General features: G+C 43.1%; 1 long non-coding RNA gene across 1 annotated transcript; it reads left to right on the top strand.

The window, feature by feature from the left end:
* The first annotated feature begins 448 nt into the window (after positions 1 to 448).
* Positions 449 to 26,119, top strand: LOC133506685 (uncharacterized). The gene is made up of 4 exons (XR_009796576.1): positions 449 to 539; positions 15,302 to 16,478; positions 16,581 to 16,774; positions 23,818 to 26,119. It is a non-coding gene; the product is annotated as an uncharacterized LOC133506685 (long non-coding RNA).

Genomic DNA, 26,119 nt, shown 5'->3' with positions numbered 1-26,119 from the left:
ACCTTGTAACCACAGCAACTTTACACAGGAAGGAAAGAGCTGGGATTCAAACCCTGAACCTCAGAACTTTAAGGTTGACGTTCTAACCACTCTTTCACCATGTTTCACTCTTCTTTTCAAATTTCCTCGAAAAAAAGTCTCCATGTGCACAATGCATAGCGTTGTGTTTAAATTCTATAATATAAATGTGTATCAAACTCATATATCTAAAACAGCAGTCGGCAACCCGCGGCTCCGGAGCCTCATGCGGCTCTTTCATCCTTATAATGCGGCTCTGATTGGCTTGGGAAAATAAATTACTAAAAATTTTTTTTGTATTTAATTGAAGTGCGTTTTATTTGTGTTAGTTTTTATATTATTTTAGTTCTAAATTTGAAGATTGTGATCTTGAAATATTAAAATATTAATTAAATTATTTGATATTATTTTTTCGTCGCTCAAAATAGACGTCACACTGTGGAAGCGGGTATACCCGCTGAAACGCCGTCTATTTTGAGCGACTTTCAAGCCCGGCAAAGCCAATGGAGAAACATGCTGCGGTAAAGTAGTAGAAGTTTTTTTTTTCTTCATTTTAGATGTGCGGCTCCCAGTGTTTTCTTTTCCGTGGAAACCGGGTTCAAATGGCTCTTTCGGTGTCAAAGGTTGCCGACCGCTGATCTAAAACAAACCAGAAAAAAATGCGCTTTATTGTAAAATGACATTCCATCTTGGTCCTTCCTGGCAACATCTTTTTTGAGCAGTCATTGGAGTTCAACATCCATCTGCTCATCAGCTGGTTATATTCAAGAAGATGCCACTTTGTAATCAGGCTCGACAAACAGCCGGTTCTCCAAGGACGCTGAAGGCAATTATTGCAAAAAAGTAATACTTGACATTTAACTCCACATTACCTGTGCAGCTTTCATGAGCAAGTCAATTGCTGACATTCAAAGCAGGCTCAGGTGGTTGGACACTGTAATTTGACTCAGACTCAGCTTCCGTCTACTATCAATGGCCTAAACCCTTGGCACCAAGTTCTGAGAGGACATGTGATGCAGGTTAAAGGTTGAGTGGATCCCAGATAGTCTAAATGCAAATACTGGACTGAACTAAATCATTGAAGTCCAACTATTTAAGTGACTGCGACCCAGTTACGCAAACCTACTACCTACTTATTCCTGTGGTTTTCAAAAGAGTAACCTAAGTTATTTTTGCTCAGCAAGCTGCTCCTTCAAAGGGGAATGACAGAACCCACATCTGTGATTTAACTCTGTGAAGATATTCTACACCTTTTTAGAAATGGAAGCATCAGTAGCTTGCATTGTGATTAGCATCTCTAAATGTTTAGTGGAAACTCTAAGATCAAACATTTGCGCCAGCACTTCTCTGTGCCCTGTGCCAAGCCCAATTGGTATCACCTGTAGGCAATCAAAGGATACATAGGTATAAAAGGACTGACTTGCTCTCTGTGTTCTCAACCATTGACTCGCTCTCTGTGCCAGAAGCTCTCTTCATTCAGGTCATACATTATGTTTGGTCTGCACACTGGCTGCTTTGTCGAGTTTGAGATTGGGGGTTAAGAATTTTATATTGCACCACAGTGTGGCTGAACCAGATGCAATTAGGTTTCAAGGCTTCTGCCACATTTTTCCTTCTGTGGTGTGTAAGCATTTTGTCCCGTTTGTGTCGATATATGAAATTAACGTTGCCATTGCAATAGATGTGCTAGTGTGGTTCTTCCTTCCCGCTTGTGTATGATGTATGATGTCCTATTTCTGTGCCATCTACTTTTGGGGTCTCTTCTTCCACTTGTGTATTAATGCACATCACAAATTTTACCACTTTCAATGGCCATGGTAGTGTGCGGTCCTTTTCTTCCTGGTACACACGCACAGGACACGACTTTGTCTTGAGCAGTGGTCTCAAATTAAATTCCTGTTGGGGTCCGCTGGGGACACATTATGGCTGAGGCTGGGCCACAGTCTGGTGCACATGCACACAATTTAAAGGGACACTGACACGTAAAACGTAATTTTTAGTATGTTGTTATTAAAAAAATAAAAATCAGCCGGAATAGATCAATCCGTTTGTTCACACTACGTCAGATTGTTGCCGTATATGGATGTTTGCATCTCCCACCATGAAAATGCCCTCAAAGCATTTGTGTTGGAGAAGAACCAGGAAGGGACATTTTTTGCAGATGTTCACACTGGTGGATTCGTGTGTTTATACCCCTTTTCTCAGCGATAAATTGGCTGTTTTTTTTGTTTTTTTTTTAAGCATATTAGCTAATGCTAGCTTGTTGTATTGGTGGATTTTGTTCGAACACTCGGGAGGATGGATTCACTCATCACATGTTTCCCAAAGAGATGGATTGCACAGGTGCAAAGGACAAGAGCTTTGTGTGTTCCAAATGGCATGTAGGTGTGTATAGAGCTATTAAAAAAATAGTAGGGGAGGGTGACTAATTTGTCTCACAGTTTATAGCATATGTTATGTGATAATTTAGCATAAATCCCCTTGGTCAAACCAGCAAAATATAACAAAGCATTTGTTTAAGATAATTTAATCACACAGTACAATAAAACACAAAACCAAATAGACAGTTTAGTAGTGTGTAACACGAGCTAACTAGCCAAATGACATATAGTCACCAAACTCGAACAAATGATATTGCCATTGAATGTTCCAGGTAGGCAGTGTGTCCGTTAGCCTCTGTGGCGGTTTGCCGTTAGGCTCCACGGAGGTGGGCCGGCGGAGAGGTGAGCAGCCACGTGTGGGAAGGAGAAAAGAGATCCCCCCCCAGCTCCACCGGTGTCTGGGCACCCTGACCCTACTTACATTGCCTGGCATGGGTCCTCCTGAGTACGCTACATACACAAGACTTGTAAAAGGGTTAGGAAATCGAACAATGGACCTTTCCGATGGCGATCTTAAGCTCCACCCCCTTATCCATGTCCCATAAGCTTTGACAATGGTGATTTGAACGTTTTTGAATGTCAAGGCTTGTGTCACCTTTTTCTTGAGCATGTTTGAAGTCGTTGTGTATTTCAAATAATATTGGGGTATATTTTTTAGCCAAATGCGTCAGACTTGTCCAGGAGAGTTCTACACAGAGGGCTCAACTATTTCACCCAAGGATATGTACACAAAATTAAGATTTTGGACAGAGCAGGGCCCAGTGTCAGAGTGACAGCAAAATGTTGGCGATCGACACAAAAATGTTTGCCTCACAAACTTCATATTGAAATCCATACATTTTCTTAGCCGCTTATCCTCACAAGGGTCAGTGGAGTGCTGGAGCATATCCCAGCAGTCAACGGGCAGGAGGCGGGCTACACCCTGAACTGGTTGCCACCCAATCGCAGGACACATGGAGACAAACAGCCACACTCACAATCACATCTAGGGGTGAATTTAGAATCTCTAATTAATGCTGCATGTTTTTGGGATGTGGGAGGAAACCGGAGTGCCCGGAGAAAACTCATACAGGCACTGGGAGAACATACAAACTCCACACAGGCGGGTCCAGGATTGAACCTGGGACCTCAGAGCTGATCCACCGTGCCGCCCTATCCAACAGGATAAAATAGTGCAATCGTACTGCGCATGTAAAGCAGGGTGAGTACTTTTTACTTCTAAAGATCACAAGTCATATCATTGTAGTCTTCATAAGTGAGTGGGTGTATTCATTTTACTTGGCTTGTAATCGAACCCTGTGCTCTGTCTTAAAAGTCTGATGTGATACAAATAGGCAAATAGACATTTCTCTTGCATGACATCGCGGATTTACGTATCTCTAACCTGAGTCCTCGACATAAAACATTACACACTTGATTCAGCAGGTCAGTGACATACTAACAAAGGGAAAGTTGTTCTGCAATGTATAAAGCACTGATTATAATTCAGTCAAACTCAGAAGATTCTTCTCCCTCACTTACCTTCTAACATACAGCCTTGTTTGTTGATATTGTCCACACTTAGTTGTATGTGGGGTCTTCTGAGAGCCTTAATCCATCATAGGCACTCCATCAACTGTGTTTTTGGGTTTGGAAAATTAATCAACCGGGTCCCTTGTAACCTAGTAGGACATCTTTCAGAATCAGAATTGGACATTCTTCAAGCGCATCTGAGGACCATTTTGTTCATAACATTACCTTTTCCAAGCGGACACTTGTATGAGTGATTGACAGGTCAAAAAGGTCCATTACGGGCCAGTCATTTTGAATATTTGATCGGGTTCCTCGTCTGTCTGTCGGGGAGTCTGTTTTCAGTTAGAAGTGATCTGCATATCTCTAATATGGCTCAAAACGATAGGGCAGTATGGCCCCGGTCACTTCACTTGCTTCTGAGGTGTTCTCGTCTTCAAAAAAAGCCTCAGTCTCAGAAGGGGCATCAGAAAAATCTGAAAATCTCTCTTGATCATCTCCCATAGCAGGTGGGACAGCGTGTTTTCAATGGCATCTGTCCCAGTGTGACATCTGTAAATGATGTCGCAGGCAATATGGCCGCCATTGGGATGTCTAGTGAGACTTCCACAATTTTGCGCATTAATGACACTCTCTCCATCAAGCCTGGTCGATATTACGCTCCCAAGACCCACAGTCCCACCGTGATTGGTAGGTTCGTCAGCTCCACACAATACACTGTAAAAGCGCCATTCATATAAAACTTTACGGCTGCACTATCATTAACTTTCATAGTAAGGTGGGGGCCAAAAAATATTGTCTTGGGGCCCCCAAATGGCCCGCGGACCACAGGTTTGCAACCCCTGGTCTAGAGGGATACATGTAGCATCGTGATGTTTACAGGCATACTACAAGAGCACCAGTAACATGGGAGCTATTGCTGTTTTTAATTTTGTGACGGACACAACCAGTCTGCGTGTTGTGCGGTTTTATAGCAGTCTAGCCCACTGCTTACGCCTGTTGACATTGAGTATCGATTTATTATCAAAAGAAACTGTTGTGTATGATTTATTTTGTCTGAGTACTGTGTGAAGTTAATTAATTTCACTTTTTCTTTTTTTAAGTTTCATTTGAAGTTCTGGTCCTAAACCAGTCTGTTTTGTTTATTGATTTCTTTTCGTGTTTGTTTCCTCAGCCCACAATTGTTTTTGGCAAAATAAATGGTATTCTTAGCAGTTACTATGTATGTTTATGGAATACTGTAGCCATTTTGAACTGGAATCTCATCTCTTGTCAGTGAACGACTGTACTGAATCTGTGTGCCTTGGGTTATTTTTGTATCCAACTGTTTTTCCTAGGTGAAATTCCCAGGACGGTGTTGTCAGATACTCCAGCATTCTGGTTTGCCACACTATTCGTTCTGCATCGTTGGTTTTGGAAACTTCTTTCAGGCAGTTAGAACTATACGATTTATGTGGTCTGTACACAAAAATAGAATTGAACTAATTCATGGCTGTTCACAGCATTTAGGATATATTTTCTGTACAGAGACATGTGGAATACGAGTGCTTACGTTTACTGACTTAGACATTGCATGCAAGACTGACCTTTGCAAGTGGTCAGATTTGTTATATCCAAGCTCTGTACAGTACATATCCATGTGCATGGCTCACTGTAGTAATGATGTGGCTATCAGTACCTTGGCGTGGAATAGCAACACACATGATTTTTTTTTCCACGCCGTTTAGGGCACAGATAAACAACCATTCACACCTACAGGCAATTCAGTCTTTAATTATCCTACCATGCATGTTCTTAGAATGTGGGAGGGAACTGGAGTTCTTGGTTAAATCCCACACAGGCACAGGGGGACATGCACATTCCTCACAGGGGAGGCCAGATTTGAACCTGAGAACTACAATGAAGAAAATAAGTATTTGAACACCCTGCTATATTGCAAGTTCTCCCACTTAGAAATCGTGGCGGGGTCTGAAATTGTAATCGTAGGTGCATGTCCACTGCGAGAGAGATAATCTATAAAGAAAACTGCAGAAATCCCAATGTATGATTTTTTTTTTAAGGATTTGTGTGATACAGCTAATAAGTATTTCAACATCTGAGAAAAACAATATTAATATTTGGTATAGTAGCCTTTATTTGCAATTACAGAGGTCAAACGTTTTCTGTAGCTGTTCACCAGATTTGCACACACTGCTGGAGTGATTTTGGCCCACTCCTCCTCACAGATCTCTAGATCAGACAGGTTTCTGGGCTGTCACTGAGAAACATGGAGTTTCAGCTTCCTCCAAAGATTTTCTATTGGGTTTAGGTCTGGAGACTGGCTAGGCCAGAACCTTGATATGCTTCTTACAGAGCCACTCCTTGGTTTTCCTGGCTGTGTGCTTCAGATCATTGTCATGTTGAAAGACCCAGCCACGACCCATCTTCAATGCTCTGATTGAGGGAAAGAGGTAGTTCCATAAAATCTCACAATACATGGCCGTGGTTATCCTCTCATTAATACAGTGCAGTTGTCCTGTCCCATGTGCAGATAAACACCCCCAAAGCATGACGCTACCACCCCCATTCTTCACAGTAGGGATGGTGTTCTTGGGATGGAACTTATCATTCGTCTTGCTCCAATTTCTCCGTAACTCTTTCCAGCTGTGTGCAGTTGTACAATTCTGTCTCCGGTGTCTTTGGACAGCTCTTTGGTGTTGGCCTTGTTACAAGGTTGAGTCTTACTGATTGAATGGGGTGGACAGGTGTCTTTATGCATTTAACGACCACACACTGGTGCATCTGATGCAGGATAATACATGGAGTGGAGATGAACTTTTAAAGGCAGACTAACAGGTCTTTGAGGGTCAGAATTCTAGCTGATAGACAGGTGTTCAAATACTTATTTGCTGCTGTATTACACAAATAAATCTTACATTGTGAGTTCTGGATTTTTCTTTTTAGATTATCTCTCTCACAGTGGACATGCACCTACGATGAAAATTTCAGACCTCTCCATGATTTCTTAGTGGGAGAACTTGCAATATAGCAGGGTGTTCAAATATTTATTTTCTTCACTGTATCTGGCAGATGTGCTTATCGCCCCTCTACCATGCAACACAAAATCATACACAGTGGAAAAATACAAATACATTTACACAAAGCAAGAGTGGTTGTGATGCTAAACCCCTTTATAGAATCACAAATGGACAGCGATTGAGGAGACCAATAAAAATATCTCCAGATGAAGTTATAGCTGTATTCTTTATGCAGTAGAAATAAAGACTGAGTAGTGAGCGGTGATGTTGGTTTGTACCTTCCATGTTGCTGAGTTATCACACCAAAAGTTGTCTTCACTCCCATCTGTCTTCATGCTACACTGATATAGGATTTGATAGACCAAATTGTCCTATTTGTCTGAAAATCACATTTCATCAGAAAACAAATTACTAATTGTATTTTGGGGAGATTACCCCCCCCCCCTCCCAACGCACCCTAGCGGACATTATTTCTAAATCCAGAATTATGGAGTAAACGGAATTAGTCACATTATTAAAAATATGCATGTTACCGAGATAAGAGCAATTAATTTAACATTGTCTTTCAGTATATCATAAAACATTGGTCTTAATCTGTTTCTCCCAACATTCTATAAATACACCTGTCGAAGTATAGCTCAATGTCAACCATTCCATTGCATTTGAAGTGTAGTTCATACCAAGAAAGGGGATTTAAATTACTTTCAATTCAGCACTGTTTTCGGTGGCAGATGGGCTAGTTTGAGTAATTAAAGACCTGCTGATCTACTGGGACTTTCACACACAATCTTTTGGCTTTATAGGAGAATAAGATAAAAAAGAGGCAATGTCCAGTGAGCAGCAATTCTCACCATCTGTTAGGCTTCTTTCCCCACATTTTACGTTACATTAATTTTGGACATACTAACATTTGAAATGGAACCCTGTGTAGATATTTGAAATTTAGGTGTCCATCCTTAGTGAGACGTGGGAACCGTTCATCGAAAAAGCTACTTTGAAAGGGCATATTTGTTTGTATTGCTTCATTGCTACTCAATATAAATTGCACAATTTATGTAACTTTAGCCACATTTGGAAGAGAATAAATAATAAAGGGAGTAAGTAGATTTTTGTTGCAGCCCCACACACTGGCATGTCACTCACAGGTTTTATGACTGACACTGACCAAATACGAACAAAAGTATTCCAAATCTAACATGCCATCAGACATTAAGATCACAAGCTGCCATGCAGCGTATTTGAAACAAAAATGTCACACACAACTTGAACATGAAAATTAATTCATTATTAAGACGTAATATGCTGATGTTCGGCCATCAATCGCCGTAATGTGGTAGGGACACATTTTGACCTTTGGGCAATCAGTGAGCGTATAAGGGCCAGATGTCCGTCATGCTGAGTCTGCTGTCGAATACGCAGAGCAGGGGGGATCAAAACATGCAAGATGATGCTTCACCTTCCCTGGGTGTTGGGGTTACTACAGCCTCTAGAGTGGGCAGAAGGAAATGTGCTCATATCTTTGGCAGAATATGTGCAAGGCCAGATATGAGAGGGAACGCCCACACTTTAAAGTTACACGACCGACGTGGATCCACACATGAACAGAAGGTCCACAAATGATAGAATTAACTGCATGACAGAAACGTGTGGAGCTGTGCACATCTGACTCATGCAAAATGAAGAATACGACCCAAGATGCACATTCACAATCTTCTTTTCCTTTGGGCTTGTTCCGTTCGGGTTTTCCACAGTGTATCATCTTTTTTCATTTTAACCTATCTCCTGCATCTTCCTTTCTAACCCCAACTGCCCTCATGTCTTCCCTCACAACATCCATCAGCCTTCTCTTTGGTTTTCCTCTCGGTCTTTTGCCTGGCAGCTCCATCCTCAGCACCCTTCTACCAATATACTCACTCTCGCCTCTGGACATGTCCAAACAATTGAAGTCTGCTCTCTTGAACTTTGTCTCCAAATCATCTAACATTGGCTGTCCCTCTAATGAGCTCATTTCTAATCTAATCCACCCTGCTCATTCCTAGAGAGAACCTCAAAATCTTCATTTCTGGTACCTCCAGTTCTGCTTCCTGTTGTTTCGTCAGTGCCACTGTCTCTAATCTGTACATCATGGCTGGCCTCACCACTGTTTTATAAATTGTGTTTTATACATCCTAGCAGAGACTCTTCTGTCACATGACACAGCAGACATCTTCCACCAGCTATTCCAACCGGCTTGGACCAGTTTCTTCAATTCTATACCACACTCACCGTTCCTCTGGATTGTTGACCGAAGTATATGAAGTTCTCCACCCTTTCAATCCCTTCTCCCTGGAGCCTCACTCTTCCCCCTTCTCCCCTCACATTCATGCACATATACGGTATTCTGTTTTACTGCACCTGCGAATCACAATGTCATCTGGGAATATCATGCTCTAAGGGGATTCCAGTCTAACCTCATGTCAGTGTATCCATTACCAGAGCAGACAGGAAGGGGCTCAGAGCTGACCCCTGATGCAGTCCAACTCCACTTTAAATTCTTCTGTCACACCTCACAACTGTTCTGCTGCCCTCATACATGTCCTGTACCATTCTTACATATTACTCTGCCACACCAGACCCGGGTCCTCAGATTTAAACCATGACCCTTTCCATCTACTCTCTTGGATGCACAATGAATCAATGTTTCTCCTAATCATCATGTCAACCAACTCATTAACTTTTAATGTCATAGTCACAACATGGGCATTTGAACGCTGATATTATTTTAACACAATTTGACCCAAAAAGCAATGTTCAGGCATTTACAAACATTTTTAAGTCATCATGAAAATAACACTGACTTTGCCCATTACACTCACCTACCAAAGTGGAGTGATAGATAAGTATGTTTGTTGAGTATGGTGATGGTTAAAGAGATGCATAGAGATGTGCATCTCTGAATACCTCTGGGTTGATTATACAGCATACATCATACACATGATAGAATTAAGCAAGTTGTCAAGACAATATAGTTCCATATATATATATATATAATGGGAGATAATACACAAAGGTGTTTCCAGAGACTGAGTTGCCATCTTTTGGTGTGACATAACAGCTCAGCACATTTTCTACAGCCATACTTTGGAGCGCAAAGGCTAATTAAAGCCTCTCCTCCCTGATGTGTTGAGCTTTGATTTTTAAACAGAGCGTCTGAGTTTCTGACCTGCAAAGTATGTGGTGAGGCAGGAGATAGCAATTCTTTGTATCCTATAATTAGTGCTTCTTGTTAAAGTGAATTGAGATCCCAGTTGGCCCTGGAGACAGCCAATTATCATTTCTATTTTCCAGCTTTTTACGGCATCCTCTTCTGAGTATCGCAATAACTCCTCATATTTACACAACAGTGTTATACTATTATGTCTCCTGTAGTGTTATCAGTGTGGATCATCATGAGTACATGTCATGAACATAAGTAAGCTTGTTCTCACATGCAGAGTTTCCATAGAGGTTGTATTTGGAAACCTTCTTGATTCAGAGGGTATGTAAATATTTAAAAAAAAAAAAAACCCGAAACAACCAAAAAAACATGGTCAGCTTCTGTATTCTTCTTCTAAGTGAGGAACAAACAAAATGGCACTCCAAAAGTCAAACAATTTAGAGTTAAACAATAATTGTCCGTAAAATTGTGCCTGAAAATTAATACAGACGTGTGTAACAGAAGCAAGTGTTCAGCTCAGTAGGAATCTTGAGAATTGACAACAAGGGAGACCTCGGGCTTGAGGAGTCATATAAGATTCATTGGGGTCGGGGGCAGGGAAATAAATATTACTAGATGTTGGACTCACTGTATTAGTTCTGTTGGAGGATGCTTTTTTTTCCCTCCGCGTGTTCGTTTAATTTCGGATTGTGAGTGTGTTGGTTATCCAAATAAAGGCTGGAGAGGATGAACAGTTTCTTTTAAGAATTTACTTACAGAATATTCCGGGCATTTATGAGTTACAGACAATGGCTGTAGAGAGCAGATCACAAGTGCGAAGATACAGAGAAAGAACACATCATTTATCTTGTCAGAAGGGCGAATCATGGGTGGTATCAAACCTGTGGCCTAACATCGGGGCTTTCCACTTATACAAAGGGTTTCTGTCTCAACCAGTTCTACTTGGGAATGGATTATTACAAAGTGTCCAGTTTGCAGTTCATCAAGGTTAGCCCATGTGCAGAGATGCACTCAAGGACACATCTGGCTACAGAGCAGAGCACCACTGAGGACATGAGGAAACAATGGAGTCATGACTAAATATGGGCATAAGACATACTTCAATCCCCCTTTGGAGTCGAAAGACTCCGACACTTGAAATGAACAAAATTAAAGAAAGGTGTCCGCGTCGTCATCGTCCGAAGTGGGTGGTGCATTGGGCATGGGGCGTTTTCCTCTGGGATGAGTCGAGGTGGAGCACAGTCAGCTTCCTTGTTGAATGATGTCATCAACGGGTGACAGCCGGCACTGGAGAAGATGTGGTTTTCCGGTTGCTGTCAGATGGAGGGATCGCTGAACCTGAGGCGGATCTTGTGGGCCGTGTAGACGAGATGTAGAACCACGTGTCCGCCTTTCCTGCAGGACGTACTGCTGTGGCCGTCTGCTCCGTGACCTGAAAGGGACCTGTACACCTAGGTTCACTATATTTGTTTAATTGCTTTTAACCACACAGATTCACAAATATACATTTCGACGGGAGCATCTGATTGTGAATGTAGTGATTAACCAAATGTTTTAACACTATGGTTGCTGTTTCAGATTTGCAGGGATATGGCTCTGGCCATTCCAAAAAGGAAACTACTATGACTAGCATATACCGGTAACCCTAATCATGTCAGTGAAATCACCTGACCAGGGGCGTCCATGTCCGGATCGTGGACTCCCTGTGGTGGTTTTGTTACTGTATACCTACCGCAAACGCTGCAGTCCTGCACTTTACTTTTAACAATTTGTCTCATGAAAGGATGTCACCAGGCGTGGAGTCATCTCATCTCATCTCATGTTCCATCGGCTTCAGAAATTAGATTTTTCAATTGTGTCTGAGATGGAATGCACTTACCCTCTTTTCGTCATATCCCTCATCTTTGACACCCCCTTTCAACTTCCACACACTTTTCTTCTGGACTTGCTTTTTCCTGCAACAACATAACTGTTTCATCTGTCACCTCCAGTTGATTGTCACATTCAGACTCACTTATAGTTAGTTGGAGTGTTGGTCAGTATCCCGCAACCTTTTTTGCTGCTCGATCTGCTGATTCATTTTCAGCTATACAAAATCATTAGTTCGAGAGTGACCTTTGCATTTAAGGACTGCCACCGCTGTTGGCAGTATTAAACCATCTCCCAATTCGAGAATGTCGTCTTGATGTTTAATGGGTGTACCGGTTGCAGTTTGGAAATCGTTTCACTGTCATTCTTTAATGCAACATGACCTGTCGTGTGGATATGCTGAATCTGTATAAATGTTAACTGACTGATTTTTTGCCAACTTGAGAGCTTGTTAACGCCAAAATTTCCTCTCTTTGTGCTGACTGGGAGCCTGGAATTCTTTCTGCTTGCACTTCTTCAAAAACTGTTTCTATTGAGAGTCCAGCTCAAAGAACAAAGCCTTGAGGCAGGTGATTGTATGAGTAGCAAACACCATTCCAAGTGAAAGCAAAAAATTGCTTCATTGAAGGGTGAAGCAAAAGAAAGGATTAGCCAAGTCAATTCAAGTGAAATAAGTGTTGGGCTGATGTAATTTGGGACAATGCAGAGTGTGGGTTCAGGACAGGCAAACTGAGGGTTAACACGGCTGCATTAATTGCTCGCAGGTCTTGGACCATGCAAAACTTTCCTGTGTTCTTCTTTTCAACAGGCAAATGGAGGTGTTAAAATCAGAGCCAGGAATTTCACACAACACCCCTGCTTTGAGAAAGCCATCAATAGTTTCTGAAATGCCAATCATCCCTGCCTCTTTTACAGAGTATTGGGGAACATATATTGGTCCTGGTTTCATCTAAAACACAATAGGTGATACATTGCAGAGACCAATATCAGTGGGATCCATGGACCACAGCGATGTGGGAAGGGAATCAAGAAGTTGACCAGCAAAATCGCTGTCGGTTGTTTCAGGCCAATGTTGCCTATCCAGAAGCTGTGCTTCAAAACAGAAGTGGGTAAAAATGTGTTAGACTGAATCCAATAAGTATCAAATGATGGGGAATAGAGCAATAGAGAGTGAAATGAATTTTCCCAATCAGTGTGGGCTCGGTTAAGAAAAGCTGCGGCCTCCTCATCTGCTTTGGGAGCAAACACCAGATCTGAAATGACACACTCAGGGACGGGAAATAAGGTCTCTAACACTGCAGACAAGGGCAAATAATTTTCTCGTCTAAGAGTCTAACCCTAAACCTAACCCTGATGATCGGGGAGAGTAGAAAAACCTGAATTTTGCATCAGGCTATTCAACTCTGAAAGAAGACATGATTGTGTAAGGAGAACACGGATGTCACCTGGTGTTCACATTTGTCCCGTAACCACTAACTGCACTGCTTGAAGGCAATTGGCCCACCAGATTGCATGGGTGGAAGTTTCTGCAGCAACACACTCACATCAGTGAGAGATAAAGGTTTGGAAAACATAGCAGAGTTACCAGTAGCTGGGTCAACTTTGGCTAACATGGGTGCCTGCAAGATTTGGAAACGGATCACAGGCCGATGAGGAGGAAAAGCTGGACATTCGAAAGATTCCTTTGAGTCATCAAGACCTCTAGTTCGATTCAAAACAGAGTCAGGGTGGGCACCTGAAAGATTCTGGACATAGACTTGAATTCTGATAATTGATTGTAACTGAGCAACGTACAACCTGTTTTCTGCTTCCCCATTCGAAGAGCCTCTAGCTGCGTGTTCCGCAGCGTAGTCTGTCTGGCTGCTTCTTGTTCAGCGCGACGGGCACGGTCTTACTTTTCCGCTTCAACATTCACTCTATCTTCATGTTCAGAAGCGGATTCTCTTAAGTTGATTTCTGATATTCTATGGAACCTCTCAGTGTCTGTTTAATTCTGCCTTCTGCAGTCCTAGCTGAGTCAAGTTGGCCGCTTTTTCCAATCTGCCTCCTAATTCTCTAATGGCGGCAGTCACTCCAGCAGCCAAAGTTTCCGTGACTGAATTCATGTTTGATGTCTGTTGTGCACGAGTGAGAGACGTTTGATCATCTACTTCGAGCCGGTTCCCAATTACATTCAATTCTGGAGCCTGAAATTCATTTAAAGCTTTCCTTATTTCATGGTAAGGTCACAGTACAAATGGGTCAGTTGGAGACAACGCCCAAGGCCATTTCTCCTCCAAGTAAGGAGGCAGCGCGGAGGGCAATTTGGGTGTTGATGGTACCAGACCAACACTTTCCTCCTTGACAGTAAACGGGACAACTTTAACGCAATTCCCATTGTCATCATTCTTGCTTTCGCTTTCATTTCCACAACTTTCTAAGTATTCTCTCTCACGTTTCTACCTTTTGAAGACAACCTGTTAATTTTTTCCACTTCCAACTTTAGAGCCGCTCCTCTTTAACACAAGCTTGTTCCCTGTATTTCATTAATGTCACCAAACACGTTGTCAAAGACAATGGGATGCTTCCTCATCCATTATTTCAACTGTTCTTCCTCACTATCTCGTTCTTTTTCAGGAAACCTTCCAACACACACATCACATGCATTTTTCACTTGTTCACTGAGCAACACTTGTTCAAAATGGTTTGGCATTTGCAAATCAAACCATTCACTTTCCCTATCAAACTGTCCCTCCATATTGTTTTAAATTGAATCCCCCTCTCTCTTTTTTTTTGTAGTCGACAGGTCTTTCTATTTGGAACAGAGAGGCAGATAAGTGACAAAGCAACAATAACGCATAGGATGGGCCTCCTTGCACACTCACGCAGCCAACAAGTGATAGAACTCAGCCTTAAAAATGCAAATATATAAAAAACAGGAATGAGAACAGCAAACCTACAAGTAGTGTCTCCTCCGATGATCTCGCGCACACACACACACACACACACACACACACATACACACACGCATGCTTGCCTCACTATGCTACAATCGTCTGTGTGCATGCACGCGAGACACTCACTCGCGAGCCAGCAGATGCTGAAGGATACTCTTTTTTTTTTTTTTTTTTTTTCCTTTTAACTACCATTGAGTATCATCATACCCTTCTTAGGCCATTTTATTAAGGTCACTTAAATTTCTACAATTTATCTCATCTCTCAGCTGGATTACTATTATTATTATTATTATTATTTTTTAATTTATTTTAAAAATGCTCTAGCCTCTTTATTTTACAGTCCTTTGATTTCTAATGAGGAATTCTTGTCTCTAGGATTCTCCGAAAAGAACGATACAACCTCCCGATCCAGAAAGTTTTGGACTGGTCCTCAACCTACTGGAGTGTCTGGGAGTTACGGGATTTACAACCTTTTTGTGTCGGCACAACCTCCGAACACAGGGCTCGTCTAAACCCTTTCTAGAGTGGTATGCCCACACACTCTAAGGCTTTTCAACCTCTACTCAGGACTATACGACCCAAAGTTTGCCCTACTGTTCAACCACACAGAAACTAATTTCACAATGTCACAAATTCAAACGTGACTCGGACATCAACCACAGTTAACACATCACTTTTGGAGGATAAATGTCCCCTTACCTTATGAATTGTTGGCCGCCGATGTACTGTCTGTCAACCAACACCTCAGTCTAAAATCACGTAAAGGTCACCAATTGTTAGAGGACACTTTTTTTCCTCCGCGTGTTCATTTAATTTCGGGTAGTGAGAATGTTGATTATCCAAATAAAGCCTGGAGATGATGAACAGTTTCTTCGAAGAATTTACTTGCAGAATATTCCGGGCACTTATGAGTTACTGACAGTAGCTGTAGAGAGCAGATCACAAGTGCAAAGGTACAGAGAAAGCACATATCCTTTAGCTTGTCAGAAGGGCGGCCCATGAGCGGCATCAAACCTGTGGCCTGACATCGGGGCTTTCCACTTAGACAAAGGGTTTCTGTCTCAACCGGTTCTAGCTGGCAATGGATTATTACAAAGTGTTCAGTATGCAGTTCATCAAGGTTAGCCTACGTGCTGAGATGCGCTCAAGGACACATCTGGCTACAGAGCAAAGCACCACTGAGGACTATTCGAACAAGACTGTCTGACACCCTGGTATGGCAAAAACTCGTTCTGTTGTCGAACAGAGATTCTGATGGCCAGACCTCAGCAAAGACGTGAAGGAATTTGTCAATGCCTGCCTGGTGTTGGTGTTGGACGAGGTCGTCCGCTACCACGGGTTCCCCTGGGATATCGTCTCGGACAAAGGCCCGCAATTCAGCGCCCACTTCTAGAAGGAATTCTGCACCCTCATCTGCGCTTCAGCTAGTCTAACTTCGGCCCATCATCCGGAGTCTAACGCCCAAACAAAGAGGGTAAATCAGGAATTAGAGACTGGACTTCGATGCGTAGCATCTAAGGACCAGAGTATGTGGAGCCAGCAGCTCAAATGGGTTGAGTACGCCCACAATTCCCTACCCTCCGCCTCAACAGGTATGGCTCCACTACACGTTGTGCACGCTATCCTCCCTCTCTGTTTCCCTCATTGGACACAGACTCCGCGGTGCTGTTGGCCCTGGCAGTAGTACGGCGCTGCAAACGGACCTGGGAGGCAGCCTGGAGGACGGTGCTGCACATGGGTAACATCTACAAGTCCACAGCAGACCGCAAGAGGAGAGCCGCACCAGCACTCAGGGTGGGGCAGCGAGTCGGGCTCTCCACCAAGGATCTCCCGCAAAATTGCTCCCAGGTTCGTTGGTCCATTCCCGATCACCAAAATCATTAACCCGCTCGCCGTATCACTTAGACTACCCAGGTTGATGAGGGTGCACCCTACGTTCCACGTAGGCAGACTACGCTTGGCTCGTCCTTCGTCCCTGGCTCCTCCGGCCAAAAACCAGTGTCAGATTCCGCTTATCCGCAGGACGAATCGGGAGAAATGTCCTGATCGACTCTCCAGTTAAAGGGTTCAGCTACCTCTTTACCCCAGCTGACTCTAACGCCATGCGTGCAGGAGGACAGGAGCTTCTTAAGTCGGTGTCGAGATGAATTCGCCTAGTTGTACTAACTGCCTTTAGTTTTGCAGAGCCAATCCAGTCTGCCCCCACTTATCAGTCTTGTCGAGTAACCTTTCAGAGTAACAAGGTGACAAAGTGTTCGCTCCGCTTTTACAGCAGCTTCATCTCTTGTGAATCGATTGCACTTGTCATTGACCTATCAAATTTAACAATCCTTGTTAGGATCGTATGGATTTGTTTAATCTTAAACCGGAGATTATCAATGAGTGACTGATTAAAATACAATTTTACGACTAAATGATGTTAATGTCGTTGACGTTCGATCTTTAATGAGGTAGAATAGTAATAATGATATAACTCAATAAATAATGACAAAGATAGATGGAGATGGAAATTTTAAGAATTTAAAAAAATGATAAAAATTGTTCAAATAACATTCATTACTACAGACATCCCTGCCAGACGTGGGGTATGGTTGCGATGTTAAGGCAAAATTCAATGTTAATTGAACATAAATCAATAAATTAAAAATGGTTAAAATGATAAAAATTGTTCAGATAACATTCATTGCTACAGTTATCCCCGCCAGACGCGGGGTATGGTTGCAATGTTAAGGCAAAATTCGATGTTAATTGAACATAAATCAATAAAAGTAAAAATGGTTAAAATGATAAAACTGATGGTAAGCAGGATGAGGTAAATGATAAAAATAGCAAAAAACACTATAAATGAAGTGAGATTCAAAGCGTCTAAAAGTATCAGAAATTAGGGAAAATGGACATTTTTGAGGGAGCCTGTTAGGGTTGATCAAATCCTATATAGCTCGAAGCCTAATTTAGTAATAAGGGTTTTCGGGATTAAGGATAAATTGTCAAGCCAATTTGTCCTTCATAGGTAACCAGGTAATATCGCTGATATTATCCTGACATTACCTTATTATAGTAGTTTTACTTGGGCCCAATCTTAAAAGGAGTCGTCAAAAATTAAGCATTCCAAGTTGCCAGTTTCTCCCCACCAGCTTGCCACACGACTATTACACCTATAGAAAGACCTTGTCTCTTTGTCAGCGAAAACCGAACAAAAAGCCCCGAATTTCCGTATCCAAGGTTTTTATAGATTTTTGGTGGAACATTCTGGAAAATGTTGGCCGAATCCACGCCTAGTGGGAAGGGCCCCTTTCGCCATTCCTGGCTTGACTTGTCACGCCCTCCTTAGCTTCACTCAATTTTGTCACTTTCCCTTTAAGCAATAAATGCATCTTTAAAAACGTAACCACAAGCTCGTGTTCGGTTTCACCCTAGTTTTGAGTAATAGCATAAATGTATCAACATTCTTGTGAATACAATTCTCTCATGCATTCTCAGGCTTGTTTTAGTTGGTTGCTCATCATGTGTTGCCTTGTCTGAGAGAGACGCCCATACACAGGTTATATTCTTTTCACAAAGTCGTTTCAAAGAATCTTATTTTCTGCTAAAAGTTTAATGGAAAAATAGTTTAAATCTATTTCTGCTTGCAGACATCCTGCGTTGTGATTCGAGTGTGACGGGCTTCCTGTTCAGTATCTCGACGCTGCAAACGTCTTGAAAAAGCGTCGGATGTGACCCGGCAGCTGCATCCTGTTGCTGTCTTTATGTCAAAAATTAGATGTGAATACAAAGACATGACAATAATTGGGTTCTTAAGGTTGCTAACAATGATATATGTATATAATACAAAGATATGAAAAATAATCAGGTTTATATAAGGTTACTGACTTTGGTATACATATGCAATGCAATGAGAAGCTAAGGGGTAGGCTACGTTTATCAGAGAGATCTTTGCCGTGCTGGTGACCCAATCAAGTATAATTTTGTTTGGCGACATTGGTGTTCAATTTGAGAGTTGGTGCTAGGGCTCAGCTCAACACATGAACCCAAGCCATACAACCCAAATGTTATCAATTCGCTCCATTGCTATTTGTGGTTTTGCAACCTACTTGACACCAGTCAGGCAGTAGAAAGGATGTCCAACAACGTGACCCACACACCATACCTGTAGGTGATGATGTTCACGTCGTTGCTCTTGCAGGCCCAATGGCCGTGACTCACCCATGACTGGGTCCTCCTCCAAGGCTTGTGGTGGAATCTCCATAGGTCTCCATTCTTGAGCTTGGCCCAGAGCCCAGGTGTTGTCCAAGGGGTCACGGCAGCAGTAATGCTTCATCTGATCATATTGGACAACTTTCACCTTGGCTCTTGGGTTCTTCTGAATTCGGTAGATCAGATCGTCTAATTGACCTCGGATAAAGAATGGCCCTTCATATGATGGTAGGAATTTCTGGACTCTATTCTTGACACGATGGGTCCCTTTCACTAAATAATACACAGGATCTCCGATCTTGTACTGCGTGTAGCAGCAATTCTTGTCATTTTGTCTTTAGTGCTTGTAACAGACTTGCCCAGGGCATCTTTGGTGATGAAGTGGGCCAGCTCAACCATAAGGTGCAAGTCCCAATAACAAAGTTCTGCTGTGGAAGCCAGAATCTTCTGGGGAGTGGCATTATAACGTTCAACTTAGCCATCTGACTGAGGTCTGAATGCCATGGTGTGAGTTTTGCCTATGTACACATCCCTTGGAATACCTCAGACTAAAAGTTATGGCCCTGATCACTGTGCAGAGCTTGAGGTATCTCTTAGCGACACACACACTCAGACGCAACAACTTCAGCGACAGTCGCAGCTCGCTCATCAGGAATCGTGAACGGCTCTGTCCACTTTGTAAAATAATCCTCTATCACCAGCACATATCAGTTCCTGCGCTCAGTTTCATTCAGCGGTCACATAATGTCCAGGGCAATGCGTTCCATCAGGGCTCCCACTCAGACAGATCCCATTGGAGCTTGTGGTCTTTTATGGAGGAGAGCTCTGGATGCACAGCTGGTTCAAGTTTGGCACCAGAGGCTAACATCTTCCATCATGTGGTACCAGTAGTATCAAGTTCTTAGTCTGGCCATGGTCCGCTCCACGCCCAAGTGTCCACCCACAGGCCCTTCGTGCGTCTGACTCATCACCTACAGTTGTAGTTTGCATGGCATCATGATTTGTGGGTAGAACTCAGTATCATTGGGGCAGTAGAAGTGACGGACCAGAAGCCCATCACAAAGGTACAGCCATTTCCATTGAGACCAGTACGTGTTGACAGGTGGACTCTATGGTGAAACCAGCACACATGGGGGACGCTCGTAACTCTCTTTCATCCAGGCTCGTATGGGTGTAATATCAGCATCCGCATCCTGGGCTTGACTCAGCTCCCCAATGGTCCAGCCAGAAAACAGAGAAGCAGTATCAGGATTATTCCCAATCTGCTTACTATGTGTACATTACTCAGACCGTTTTGGTTCAAAATCTTTGTGCCAGGTGGAGAGGTGCTTTGACTCACCCCCACTGGACGCAGTTCCTCCACCCCCACTGGAGTCTGCAACAGAGAGCTATGGTCAGAGTCCAAAGTACACTGGACTGACTGACTGACTGAGTGACACCTCCAGGAAGTGTGAATGGAGCCTGTATTTTGTAGTGGCAAGACTGCCGGCATAGCCTTCTGGAGAGGCTATCAGCATTGGTGTGAACCTGACCTGGACGGTCTCGCAGTCATATTCGGCCAACTTCTTAAGCCAACCAGCTAGTTGTTCTTCCAGATCTCTCATTTTTGTCAACCAGCGCAGGCTACTGTGATCAGTGCGTACTTTGAAAGGACGTCCAAGGAGGTACTGACGAAAATGGGACGTGAAATCAACAATTGCGAGCAGTTCTCACTTTGTGGTACAGTAGTTCTGTTCAGTTTTTGTCATCTTACGACTGCCATATGCCAGCACACACTCTATGCCTTGCTGCATTTATGAGAGCACAGTACCGATACCTGTATCACTTGCATCAGTGTCTAGTAGCATGTCACCATGGTCCAGTGGATAGCCAAGGACAGGGGCTGAGGTGAGGTGACACTTAAGCCCGTCAAAAGCTGCTTGGTGCTCTTAATGCCACTGGAAGTGAGGGTTCTTCTTCGTCAAGTTATGCAATGGTTCAGCTATTGAAGCAAAGTCCTTTACGAATCAGCGGTAGTAGGAGGCCAGTCTGATGAAGTGTCAGACCTCCTGCATTGATGTTGGGGGTGGGGGTGGGGGGGGGGGGGGCGAGGTTCTGACTTTTTCCACTTTGGGCACACCACACTTGGACACTATATGGCTCATATATGCAAAACTGTCAACGAAATAGGCAATATTTGGTGCATTTTAATTTCAAATTAGCTTGCTGAAGTCGATCGAATACCTGACTCAACCGCTGAACCATCTCTGGCACGTCCTTGGCCAGCACGATGATGTCGTCCAAATAGACGAGGCAGGTCTCCCACTGCATGCCAACCACCACACGGTCCATCAGCCGTTGGAATGTTGCGGGAGCATTGCAGTCTGAACGGCATGACGTTCTACCCGAAGAGGCCAGTACAAGTGCAGAAGGCTGGTGCTCTGCGGGCTCTCGGTGTCATCTCCACCTGCCAGTAGCCTGATGCAAGATCCAACATGCTGAAGTATTGGGCAGTGGAATGTATCTAGCGTATCCTGGATACAGGGTAGCGGGTATGCATTGGTTATGGTGGGGTCGTCTAGGCCTCTGTAATCAAAGCAAAGACAGTACGTTCCATCCTTCGTGCGTATCATAAGTATGGGGGAGGCCCAGCTCCTGTTGCTATGTTGGACGACACCATTCTCCAGGCTGTCACGGATCTGCCCATCAGCCTCCTGTTGTTTTTCTCTCACCATCCTACGTGGTTACATTACACATTTCTGCGTCCTGGGAATTGAGTTGAAGCACTGTTGATTCAGGACTGTTGCAAGGTGTACTCCTCAATTGTGACGTCCTGGTGATGTGTTGAGCGGAAGGACACTGCTCCCGGAGTTGGCCCCAATTTTGACAGTCGTGGCAGAGAACTCCAGTTTTTTTTTTTTTTAAGTTTTTCTGCTGGTGCAAGGTTGAGGGTGTGAACGAGCCACACGGACTAGAGGAGGAATCGGCTGGATGAGCAGTATCGTCATCATTCTCCCGTACAACAGCAGTACGTGACCGACAACATTCGACAACATGGCGGGCATCCTGCCGCATGGCCTTGGTGAGATATGACACAGCACTTTTGGTGGTATCATGCCAACAGGCTATTTCATATGCTTGGGCAAGTGTCGCTGGATGCCTTTCTAACATCTTCTGAACACTACAACAGCTATGGAGTCTTGCTCACTCTCTGTCCTATTACCCTAAGCTACAGCTACTCTGCCATAAATGTCATCCCTGAATACACGCACCTTTTGCCTAAGCTCCACAGCAACTGCAGCTGCATGGTCTGAAGATGGGCCTTATGCACTTTCCAGCTTGTCCACTAAGCGGTGGTAGTCTCACTTAGACGAGTGACTATTGCGGTGGACGATGATTCCTGCAGCTCCAACTAAACAGAACTTCAGTTGTGTAGTCATGGTCTTTCCAGAACAATGATTGGCCTCTGCACAACATTCAAACCAGTGCAGGAATTCCCTCCATGGTGTGGGGCTGTCACATTGGCCTGGTCACAACATGGAGATCCTTTCACTCGGCTCATCTTCCTCTTCAGTGTCAGAGAGGGGTTGGCGAGGCGAAAAGTGCCTTGTCGGTAGATTTGAGCAGAGCTGAGTGCAAAGAAGAATTTTCTGGATGTCCCAGCTGCACCTGGACTAGACCCTGCTGGCTTGAAAAATTTTGGTGTGCTATGTCCAAGACGTCCAATATAGTCAGAGGAGAATGGGTTCAAATTTGTCACTTGCATTGGTTGGGTAGGGTCTGAGCAACTGTGTGTAGCGCTTCCTGGTTCGTGACACCGCCTTTGATATACATCATCAGCAAAAGTGTTAGAGCGGGAAAACTGCAACTTGGCATTTTCCTCCCCATCGGCAAATATGTTTGCAAAAGTTGCTTCACACAAAAACGGGTTATAATGTTGACATTTCTTCACTGTCCAATACTGTTAAATTCCGCTCACACACCTGGCAGTCACAGGAGCGTCGGTCATCATTATTCTAGAGTCCGGGGGACGACTCTCGAGTCCGACGTATTACTGGGGTTTGCGAGCAGCAGCCATGATTTATTAGCTTAGCTCCAGTGAATACAGCAAGTGCTTTACTCCTTGGTGAAAAAAGACAATGCTCGCCACTCCTTAGACAATGGGAGAAGGTCCCTTTGTGGTCACCAGTGTTAACCATTCCTGCTCCGATCGCCCGTCCGTAGTCTGGAGACGCAGGGGAGATGTCTTCTCCGGGGCGGAGGTTGCTCTCCTCAGGGTTAATTCCCTTCTCACTTCGCAACTCCGAAGCTCAATGGTGGGAGTAGTAAATCCACAAAGCATCAAGTTGTTCAATACTTGCTTATATTTTACTTTTTGGCACACAACAGTTCCCGGTCACCGTGAGCCAACTTTCGGTTTCCTTTCACTCACACTTCTGACTAAAACACACATGCACAGCACTTGGTTTTTTACACTTTTTCTTTGGTGTCGGTGGACTGTAGGCATTGAAAGTGGGAACTGAAATTTTTAAATTTGAACAGACCCGGTTCCAATCAGCTCACCATTCTCAATGCCAAACTCAATTTTTTTTTTTTTTTAGTTAAAAATGGCTTCTCTTCTCTCCTCAGTTAAATTAATAAATTCTTCAATTGGAGAATCTAACTTGGCCTAAGGTGTGATTGCGGGTGCTAATAGTTGTTCGTTTTTATGTGCTCAGTGATTGGCTGGCAACCAGTTCATGGTGTATCCTGCCTCCTGCCCGAAGATAGCTGGGAAAGACACCAGCACTGCCGCTGCCCTTGTGAGGATACGTGGCTCCAAACATGGATGGATGGATATCCACACACACACTCACACACACACACACACACGCACACGCACACGCACACACACACACACACAGTCAACTTCCCATCTTGTTGCAGCTGTTTTCTTCACCAGGAACTCAGGATAAGCCACAGGATTCAACTATGAGACCCAGCGAATAAATAAATAAATAAACTAAAACTTTAGAGAGATACCGGACCTGTCCAGCACATTTTCTTGGGCCTTTGTGTCAGAAGAACAAATAATCAGTGTGGCAAAGATCTCCAAAAATACACATCCTTCTCTTCAGTTTAGTATTCAGTTTGCTCACAGTGGATGCTGTCGTTGTTGTTTTTTTTTGGACTTTTCAACCACTTGCCAACAAGATGTTTACACCAAGGGATCATGCAATGGGCCAACACTTTTATTTTTTTGCAATCAGGCTGTGTTTTAATTGTATCAGATTATGTTCCCCTCAACCAAAAATAATTAATTAATTCATTAATTCAATCATTCATTCATTTTCTGAGACTTATAAGAGTTCACATCACAGGATTAGCAGCCTCAACAAAGAAGTCCAGACTTCCCTCTCTTTAAGTGGTTTATAAACAAGGTTAGGTTGAATTGAGTTTGGGTCACAACTGTAAGGTAGATTTCATGACTATGCTGTGCAGAAAAATTCTCAACCTCTTCAAATGAAAACTACTTTAAAGATTGTATCCTTGGTGCAGTTTTTGTTTTCCTCCTGAATGTGCTGCTACATGCAGGTGCGTTCTATTCTAGCAGGATCCAGGACCATTTGCGATCTCAAACCCATAAACTATTTGGATTGTCACATCAAGAATTAAGGAGTAAAGAAAGATAGATGCTTTTTTTTTCATTTTAGAGTAAATAGATAGGAAGTATAAAATGTACACTCACTTGCCACTGCGTTCTCATCAAATACAACTTGCACAAAGGATATGCTCTATTTTTTTTTTCCCGGGCTTTTTTTTTTAACTAATGCACATTCTGATTGCCCTGTTTACTACATGCAATGGTTAAACCTTTGGAAAAATGTAACAGTGTGAAGGAAAACAATTTTACACTGCAGTAAATGCGAAACAAAATAATGCATGGTGTTAAATTAATAGCCTAATTTAGCATTATTACCTTTTCTGAAACAGAATTTGTACTACGGGTCTGAAGTCTGCTCAGTGATGTCTCATTACATGAGCACAGGAACCGTCTCCCCAATTTAAGTTTCCTAAATGTCACAAAGTAGTGAAGGTATGTTCTCTTCTCTCGTGAACAAACGAAAGCTGGGATGAAGGCTTCTACTTTTCTAAGGTTTCATAAGTCTTTTCACATCTTACAGTTACAGCGGGGATCAGGCACCACTGTGTGACTTGCTTTTCAATACTTCAGACGACCATTATAGAACATAAGAGACTTTTCTTCTGTGTAGCTCAAAGAAATACTCTGGAAAGTCAATAGGCGAGGTGTTTTCAATGGAACTAAACCAACATGCAGGGCATTTTGCACAATTCATCTCAAGTGCTTTTTCATCCAAGCAGTTCCAAACCTCCTGCCAGCAGCAGGCATGCCCTGTGGACACAACCTGCTGTTTGCAGTCACTTTATGTTTTTGTCCGTTTTAAACACCAAATACCTACTAGTAGTTTCCTTGTTGCAAACGCTGCCACTGTATGTCAGCTTTAATGTGACACTTTGCTATTTGTTAAAGTTGAATGTAGAAGTATTGAATAAATAGAAATGTAGGTAGCATTTCTTGCATGCTGTTAATAATAATAAACATAGCATGTCATTTTGAAAATGAGTATAACATTTCATCAGTTCAACAAAGTTTTACAAAACATAGTTTGATAATTCCCATCAGGAGGCCCCATAGCTCAGTGGTTAGAGCATTGGTTTGGTAAACCAAGGTTTGTGAGTTTGCTTCTCACTGGGGGCTTCCACTACCCAAGAGGAGTTGCGTCAGGAAGGGAATCCAGCGTAAAAACTGTGCCAAACAAATATGAACGTTCATCTGAGATGACATGCTGTGGCAACCCGTAACGGGACAAGAACGTATGTAGTTTGATAATTCCCACCAATGAAACCCATAGACATCTCCATGGATGTGTTGAGTCTAGGCCAGTTAGTAGTATTGTGTGATTTTAACACTTGTTCAGCAAGCGTGCATTTACTACATTGCGTTTATCTGTGTCTCCA

The sequence above is a fragment of the Syngnathoides biaculeatus genome, chromosome 9, assembly GCF_019802595.1.
Source record: "Syngnathoides biaculeatus isolate LvHL_M chromosome 9, ASM1980259v1, whole genome shotgun sequence".
Lineage (NCBI taxonomy): Eukaryota > Metazoa > Chordata > Actinopteri > Syngnathiformes > Syngnathidae > Syngnathoides > Syngnathoides biaculeatus.
Note: the sequence above shows the minus strand (reverse complement) of the source record. Positions and strands in the feature narration are given on the sequence as shown.